The sequence below is a fragment of the Arachis stenosperma genome, chromosome 6 (assembly GCF_014773155.1).
Source record: "Arachis stenosperma cultivar V10309 chromosome 6, arast.V10309.gnm1.PFL2, whole genome shotgun sequence".
Lineage (NCBI taxonomy): Eukaryota > Viridiplantae > Streptophyta > Magnoliopsida > Fabales > Fabaceae > Arachis > Arachis stenosperma.
The window spans coordinates 118,429,109-118,437,614 of record NC_080382.1 but is presented as its reverse complement, the minus strand read 5'-3'; the positions used below and the strand labels follow the sequence as shown (position 1 = coordinate 118,437,614).

Below are 8,506 nucleotides of genomic sequence, written 5' to 3'. Positions count from 1 at the left end.
GGATGCGTGGCCAATGTTTGATCAGCACTAATCGCACGATGGAAAGAGAAAGAAGCTAAATAAATAGGCATTTTACCTCTTATAATCACGATGAAAAGAGAAGGCAACTCAATTTCTTCCTTGTAACAACAGGACTCACATCCAAAAAGAAATTGATGTCCTATCAACAGGGTTCTTTGCCGATATTGCATCGTAGTGAATGAGGCTGTAGTGTTACTTCCAAAAACCACACTAACGTGATGGCTTGCTTGGTGAGACGTGTTGTAAAAATTCAAAATATCTGTAGAGACAGAATGTTCTGCAGTGCATGATGAGTAACTTACGGTTAATAAAGCACTCGACTTGGTACCTCCCACTTAGGCACACTCCTTCGGGTGTTCAAAAATTACGAATTTTTCCACTCACCATAGTGATCGTGAGAGGAATAGTTGTGTATAAATATGAGGTTTCTAGAGCTTATACAAAAGATATATATGTATTGTTATTTGGACCTACTATAACTTGAGATATTCTTTTCTGCTGCAAAAGTTGGCTGTGAGGAAGAATTTTGTTAGGGATATTAATCCAACCAAGCTTGCTTTGTCCTTGGTTGTGGGGGTTGTTCGATTGTATGTGTTTAGCTTGGAGTTGGTTTTGCAGAATGAGAAGGTATTTGCATGATTGATACTTATACCTTTCAGCTTCTTCTTAAGTGCGTACTAATAAGTTATGTTCATGTTGTTTTTATCCAACTTGCAGGGTGATAGAATTCATATAATCGTTTTCAAGCCTGGGTTGAAATTGTTCATGAATAGGATAAAGGAGCATGTTGTTTACAGTATGCAAAATTTTATTGTCAAGCTTAACAATGGGCAGGCTAGGACAACTCCTCATAAGTACAAGCTTAACTTTTATACAAAGACTACATGGGCAGTTCTACCCATTGAGACTTTCTCTTTTAACCCATTCAAGTTTCATTCGTTTCATGAACTTGAGAAAAATGGTTCAACTGACGAAAATCTATTATTTGGTAAGTTTAGTTGAAATAGCTTTTTGTGTCTTCCTATGATCGTGAAAGTTTTTACACCTTTAGATTTAAATCTATATATTGTAAAATATAGATTACATAGGAGAGGTTGCTGGAAAGGACAAGGTCAGGGGGCTGATTACACGCACTGGTGATGAAACCAATCGTATTACACTTCAATTGAAAGATCTAGAGTAATGTTTATTGTTTTGAATGTGTGTCGGCTATGAATTTAGAATGAGTCTTCAATCATTTAACTCAGGCTTATCTTGGGTATTAATTGTGGTTACACACTAAAGAAAAAGAAAAAATACAATCTTTATTGGAACCATCGGATTTAGGTAGACAAGCTTTAGGTAATTACAGTTCTGTTGTTACAAAATAGAAACGGAATACAGGGAAAGTAATTTTTGTTTTGAGATAATGTCCCTAAATTGTTGGATTTGTTAAATAGATCGTGACTCAGCAGAAGTTGTTAGATTAGTTTAACACATTGTGCTTATTATATTATAGGAGCAAACAATATATAAGTTTGATGCATTATTTTATATGATTAGTAATTAACAGTGGACAAATTAGTTAAGGTATGGTGTTATGTTTTTCATTGCAGAAAGTGCAAAATTAAATGTACATTATTTAGGAATTTGGTTGATGAAATTCTTTCACACCTCCAACAAGATGATGGGGAGTCTTTCATAATTGTGGTTTAGCTCTTTAAGTCCAACATATACTTGAGTTCTGTCAATATTCAAAGCACTTACTATGTATCCAGATGTTACTTCAATCCAAACCTTCTTAAGGTTATTGACTTCAAAAAAAGGTGTGTCATTAGTGCAAAAATACTTAGTCAATTCTGTATTTAGATACCAGATTTTGATTGTGATAGTAATACATGTTAACTTTTTTGCCATATGTACATATTGGCAATGGATTTTGTTCCATGTTCACAACGAATAAGTCAGTTGAAAACTTAACCTCAATACTCAATCACAGATAAGATCAACGTTGGCATTGTACCTGTGTGCACTATAGAAAAGGTTCTTAATATGACTGATGTGAGATTGCAACCTGATAACTTAGGTCATAAGTATTTCATTATTGACTTAGACAATTTTTGTTGGGAAACCTCGTGCTGGATTGTTGGGACCATTGTTTCTCTAGAGGTTGGTAAATATGATTGATCCTATACGTCGTAAAAGACATGTCCCAAGAAGGTTGTGCAGAACAAAGATAGGTGTGATAATTCTAAGCGTGTAGGCTTCAAGGTTATGCCAAGGTTAGTTGTTAGATCAACAAATTTTCCATCTTTTCTTAATGCGTGCTTTACATATTAAATTTGCAAATATAGTGTAGTTGCATGTAGTTATCTTTTAGGGTTAGGGGTAATGTGTTGTTGAGATATTGATGCAGATATAAGCTCCAAGTAATTATGACTGATGGAAGTTGTTGTCTCAACCTCCTTGTGTGAAACAAAAAATCAGAGCAAATGGTAGGAATGACTGTTGATAAAGTTAAGGAATTATCTGTAAGTCAAATTGATTCGAGCTAAAAAAAATTTTGTCATGTCAAATATGTTTATGCGGCTAAGTAAAAAATTCTAATCTTCAAGTAAAGAAAAAGGAGAAAGGAGAGTCATACCCTAAATACCTAGAGAATATGATTAACAAAAGGTTCTTATTCAAGCTTAACATCACATACAAGAATATCAATGCCGTGGAGGGAGTGTACAGTGTCACAAAACTTTCGAATGACGAGTCTCTCATGTCCAATTATGGTGTGGCCAACTCTTCTTGTGATGCTTCTGTAAGTGCAGGATGTTATGCGAAGAGCTAAAACTCTGCTTTGATGTTCAATGTATTGTTGAACCTAACATTATTTCTTAAATTCATCTTGCTTCCTACAGTATTCGCAGATGCTAGCTAATATCCTTATAGCTAAAATAGATGAAGATAGCAATGGACATACTGCAGTTTCTTTGTCCAAGGTAAAGAGTTTATGTATGTCACATAATATTGTTAGCTATGGTAAACAGAGATAACTATATATAATGAAGAGGTTGTTGAGTAGATAGTTTCTAATTGTGGAGTTTGTGTGAAATTTAGGATTTCGCTGTTGAGAGCAATATAATGGTGATAGCTCCTATCAAACTCCAGCCAAGAGAACCTCTCCTGATGCAGCTGAAGACTCCACGGTAGAAGCAACCCTGTCTCCAGATGTTCAAGCATCAGTTAACAAAATATTTAAGAGGAACTGTGGAAGAAAAAAGATTGATTGAAAAGTTTTTATGGAAGTTACAGTGCTGATTTGTTTAAATTTGTCCTGAGACAAATCTTTTGTTAGCATTATAGCTTAATGTTTTCTTAACTTTTCAATCTGGTTATAGTTGACATATTGTGTGTTGTTGCAATTGTCCTCCTTTTGTGATGTGTCATGTCTCCTCAATTTAGCTGCTTTGTTAATTAGGTTCTTAGGTGCATATGCTGTATCTGGTAATGTTGCCCGAGCTTTTAGGCCTTACAAGTTATCTTATTTATTAAGCCATTCGCCACAAAAAATCTTTCCTCTAATCACACATTCACATCATTCTCCAATCCTCCATTGAAAAGTATATTAATTAAACCATTATAAATTTGTCAGGTCATGCAACAAATATTTTCTAATTGATTGTATATATGGAAACACAATTTAGATATTGAAATTCTATTATAAGGATAACTAGGAATAGTCTTAATCACTTATTTTATTTCTTACTCCGATTGTATTTACTTACATAAGAGGAGTGAGATATATTGACAAAAGAAAACTAAATTATTCCGTCTTTATACATTATTTGAGTATTCCAACAATATCATTTATACTCAGTAAATTCTTTAGTGGGAGCATAGCTCATACTTTGACCAAGGGTTGTGGCAATTAAGGGAAAAAAATTGTTGTTTTGAATGAGCAGAGTTCCGAATGATAACCCTACAAGAACATGTAACATTTAGATTAAGCTAGGAATTGCTCCATATGATTTTTTTCAAGTTGTTCCAGTTACTAAAAATGGATGATGGAATCCCTTCCATTGTGGATCACAAGTTCCATCTCAAGTTAGGTTACTATAAGAAGTGAGTTAATATCAGATTTTATATTGAGGAGTGTTTGTCAAGTTAAATAACTTTAAGATATCTTGACAATTTGGTAAAAACGGATATCAGGAAAAGCAAAAAAGTGAATGGAGCTAAAATTATTTTTTGGTTGCCCAGCAATAGTCTAATATGTTGAATGCATTTTTATTGTCAACAAATAAAATATTTAGAATACCATTATGATACTAAGCAGAGGCATGCATATGTAGAACTCTAACTTGAAATTAAATGTAAGCTGGCTCACAGGCAAAATTAAATGTTATAGATAAATGTATAAATTACTTGCAGGAGAATAACACAATTAACTCAATTTTTTAAGTGCATAAATTTAAACTAAATTCGTAGAAACTCCACTATGGTTCCTGAATTATACAAATATAAAAGTCCATTTTTCTTCTAGGAATAACAAGTTACACAATGCAACATCGTCATTATAATAACGAGTGGTATGTATTCTAATTTAAGCCACATTAATCATATCAATAAAGTTTTGGTGGACTGTTTGACATATATTTTTATATTAGTAACCATCGTAATTTCATGATATGCATACAAGCATCTGTGAACAGATGTAAAATCTTCTACACAAGCTGTTGAATCAAAATCTATTTAGGAGCTAACATAAAACAATATCTTCCTTTCTTTGGACAACTTATGTTGTTGTGTGGTACCTCATGAAAAATCTTTGGAATTATGGAGTGACATCTATTTTGGTGAAAAGCTACCAAGTTTGCCTGTAGTTAGAAATTCTTAACTAAGTCCATCGGCATAATGTAACCCATAATCTCAAGATTTTACAATACATTTAATCATTGTGATTTTGATTTTAATTTTAATTTAATACCTTACAAAGCCAGCATACTTGCATTTTGTAGCATGTTACCTCAATCAATCACTGAGGCAATTCAATCGAAATGCATTAGAATGGGAAGAAGAAGTAACACCACCGCCATATTGGATTCCATTTTGTTAGTTTCCTTTATAGCAATGTAATTACAGAGATCATGATGTGAATATCCTGCAATCAGATTTGAAAAATTCAAGATCATTATCTGTTGTCATTTCTAGCAAGTCTTTTCAGTAATTTAATTTGGAAGTCTGTCGTCGCATTACTAATGGCGGGCTTGCTTTGTTATATTAAAAGAACCAAATGGCAAGGGCAAATTATTTTAAAAGTTAGACTTAACTCATTGCAAACTAGGAGTTTTCATGAGTTAAACAAATCAAGAAGGGGGCTAGAATGGAGAATACACACACCTGGATAAACTTGATTTATTAGTCATGTCAGCATTAATAGTGAATCTTCAATAGGATTATATTTTTCTTGCGTTGTATCTTTCATTTAATACTTGCTTTTATTACACCGAAAGATGTCTTTCATATGCTGACATATGAGCTTCTTGCTATTGTATCTAATTGACCTTAATTTACTCTCTAGGAATTTCGCCATTGCGAGCATCGAGGTGAGCTTTAGAAGAAAAAACATTTGTCACCTGTATATGCATAGTCAATTAATTACTTGATTTTGGACATGCCAAAATACTATTTACTTATTGATCATTAGAAGGTGATTAAAGGAGTTGTTGGCCCACCATCTTTAGCTTGAGAAACTCTGACTTTCTGCCAAAAGTATTCGTCGAAGCTGTTCCCCTTTCAACTATGAGATCTTCTGAATTTGTCAACCTCGAATATTACCTATAAAAGACTAAACAATATACTTCTCCTTCAATTTCTATTTAGTACGAATGCGTTAATATAAATAAAAAATAGTTATTGTCTCATTAATGATATACTCCTCTCTACTCCTCTATAAATGAAGAGGAGTCCTCAAAGCATATGAACACAAGTCATACACTAAAAAAACACATGTCCCTAACCCCTATATCTTTCCCCTCCCAGATATCTAACTCCTACAATCCTCTATCTCAAATACAATGAGAGATATTCCTCTCGCCTTTATTCTCCTGCCCGAGCTCCTGAATGAGGTTTTGCTTAACATTTTTCACCTTGCTGATTCTTCAACCATTTTGAAGGCTTACAGCACCTGTCACTACTGGAGAGCCAAACTAAGCAGCTATGACTTTATGTCAAGAGCTGCTCAAAGGTGGAAACATCATGGCTGTTCATTGATGATGAATTTTTGCTATCCATCCTCTCTGATGAACTTAGTAGATTGGGTTATGAAGATTGATGCTTCGAGTGATTACACTATGCCATTTCACTTTCCTTTTTTGATGATATATGAAGGTTAGTTCCACATTATTGACATTGAAAATGGGATCTTCTGCATAAGATACAGTTCTTTGGGCAATAAGTCTTACTTGCTATCTTGGAACTCTGTTAGCTAAAAATCTGAAATTCTCCAGTATCCTGTTTATATTTTCCAACTTGACTTGGTGTATTTATATCATTTGGTGTACTTTCCGTACACTATGGGTTATGCCATCCTTTATATTTTCAAATATATTTCAGAAAGTCCTTCATGCACACTTTTGATATATACAAGCTTTAGAAGAAACTAGAATGTGAACATATCATGTCCACCATATGTTGTAACCTTAGATGCTACGTATGTTACAGTTGATGGATCAATTTATTGGTTAACATGCTCAATCGAGGATGTTGAAAGAAGATCCCCATATCTCGTATGCTTCTCCTTATTATCTAACACTTTTCAGCAAATTTTTGTTTCTCAATAGGTTTTGGCTCATTGCTACATGCTCATGCTCCTAAACCAAAATGTTTGCCTTGCCTCATCTACTCATAACGAGGAAGTATTCAACACTTCTATTTGGCATGTTATTGTTACTAAAGAGGAGCTAGCATGGACAAGGTTGTTCATGTATAATGGTGTTGTCCCTCTCTTTACTCTTACCATCTTTGTTGATGAAGGTATAGTGCAAATAAAAGTGAGGCATTTTGAAGAAGATGGCATAGATGATTCACACTTTTCACACTTTCACATCTGCCGATACACTCCCATGGAAAACACTATGAGAACTCTTCACTGGGTAGAATATGAAGATAAAGTAAGGATTAGGTTACTGCGTGTGTATTATGAGACATTATTCCTGGTTTAAAGTCGAGATCTGAGAGTGCATTCAGTTTGAGGAAGGTTATAAGGAGCCACATGGTATGGTTAATCTGTGTTACCTCTGCTATTTAAAATTAACTTAGTTTTAGGGTTAAGTATGGTGCATGTTTTGTATTTTATCTTTGGAGCTTGCTTTTAGTGATTAATTCCATCTTCTATGTTGTTATCCATAGTGAAAAAAGATATATGTTAAACCTTATTATCCAGTGGTTAGGTAATGCATCTGATAGGCCACATTTACTAAAATATCATGTACTTTTATCCTTTGGTAGTTATAACTTATGCAATGGACTAATGTTTGCAACATGAACATGTGTACCAACACAATTTTTTTTCTCTATGAATGATTATTAGTTGAGGTAAATTTTGTTATACTTCATCATAAACAAGGAAGCAATACAGCAATTTTTACAAGCCTCATATAAACCGAATCTATGCTTTTAGCCCGTGATCATATACTACTCCATATGCATAAGGTATAGATAAAATTGAGAGGAAATGACTAGAGTTTAAAACAAAGTGTAACTTTACATAAGTTGTTAGCTTAGTTGCAAATTACTTTAAATGCCAAATCAGAGCAATATATCTGGTACACTAAGTTGTTAGCTTAGTTGCATATATTATGCTTCTTATAGATTACTGGTAAACAAGATATAATTTTATTGCATCCCTTTTTATGATTAATTTCTCATGCCATGGTATACTGTCCTCTAGACCTTACCTTAATGCCTGCATAATGTACTTGGACTTATGTCCCTCGAATTTTCATAACACAATTGTTTTACTTTAAAATTGAATAAAACTGGTGATACGGAATCAATGCCTAGAGAACTTTGTGAAAATATTGCCCTCAAATGTGCGCCTCTAAAGAGGTACTCATTACAGACAAAAATTATGTTCCTGAATTGTTCAAAATTTGATTCCTAAAGTAGTTTAACATCAAATTAATTGTGTTCTTTACTTATGTGTTGAGAGACGAAGTAGACGTATCCGAACGACTCTTAGCAAACTTTGTCTATTCTTTTATTAGCATTTCATACTTACTTATATAAGAGCGAATAAATTATAAGATGCTGACATGTGATAAAATTGACTCTTCTTAGTTGCCCCTTAAGTCGTAAGTGATTAGCCATGACACCACTCTTAGTTGATTCTTTGGCTTACAGATTAGCCATGACTAATGTTTTCAATTAATAATTCAATATTGTAGCGAAAATGACATTTTAAATTTTTAATCCGGTGAACAAAAATTTCGTGACTTATTGTAGGAATAAAAAT

The 8,506-nt window shown here is 33.5% G+C and overlaps 1 pseudogene; it reads left to right on the top strand.

The window, feature by feature from the left end:
• The first annotated feature begins 239 nt into the window (after nucleotides 1–239).
• Nucleotides 240–3,281, top strand: LOC130934474 (uncharacterized; annotated as a pseudogene).
• The last annotated feature ends 5,225 nt before the right edge of the window (nucleotides 3,282–8,506 follow it).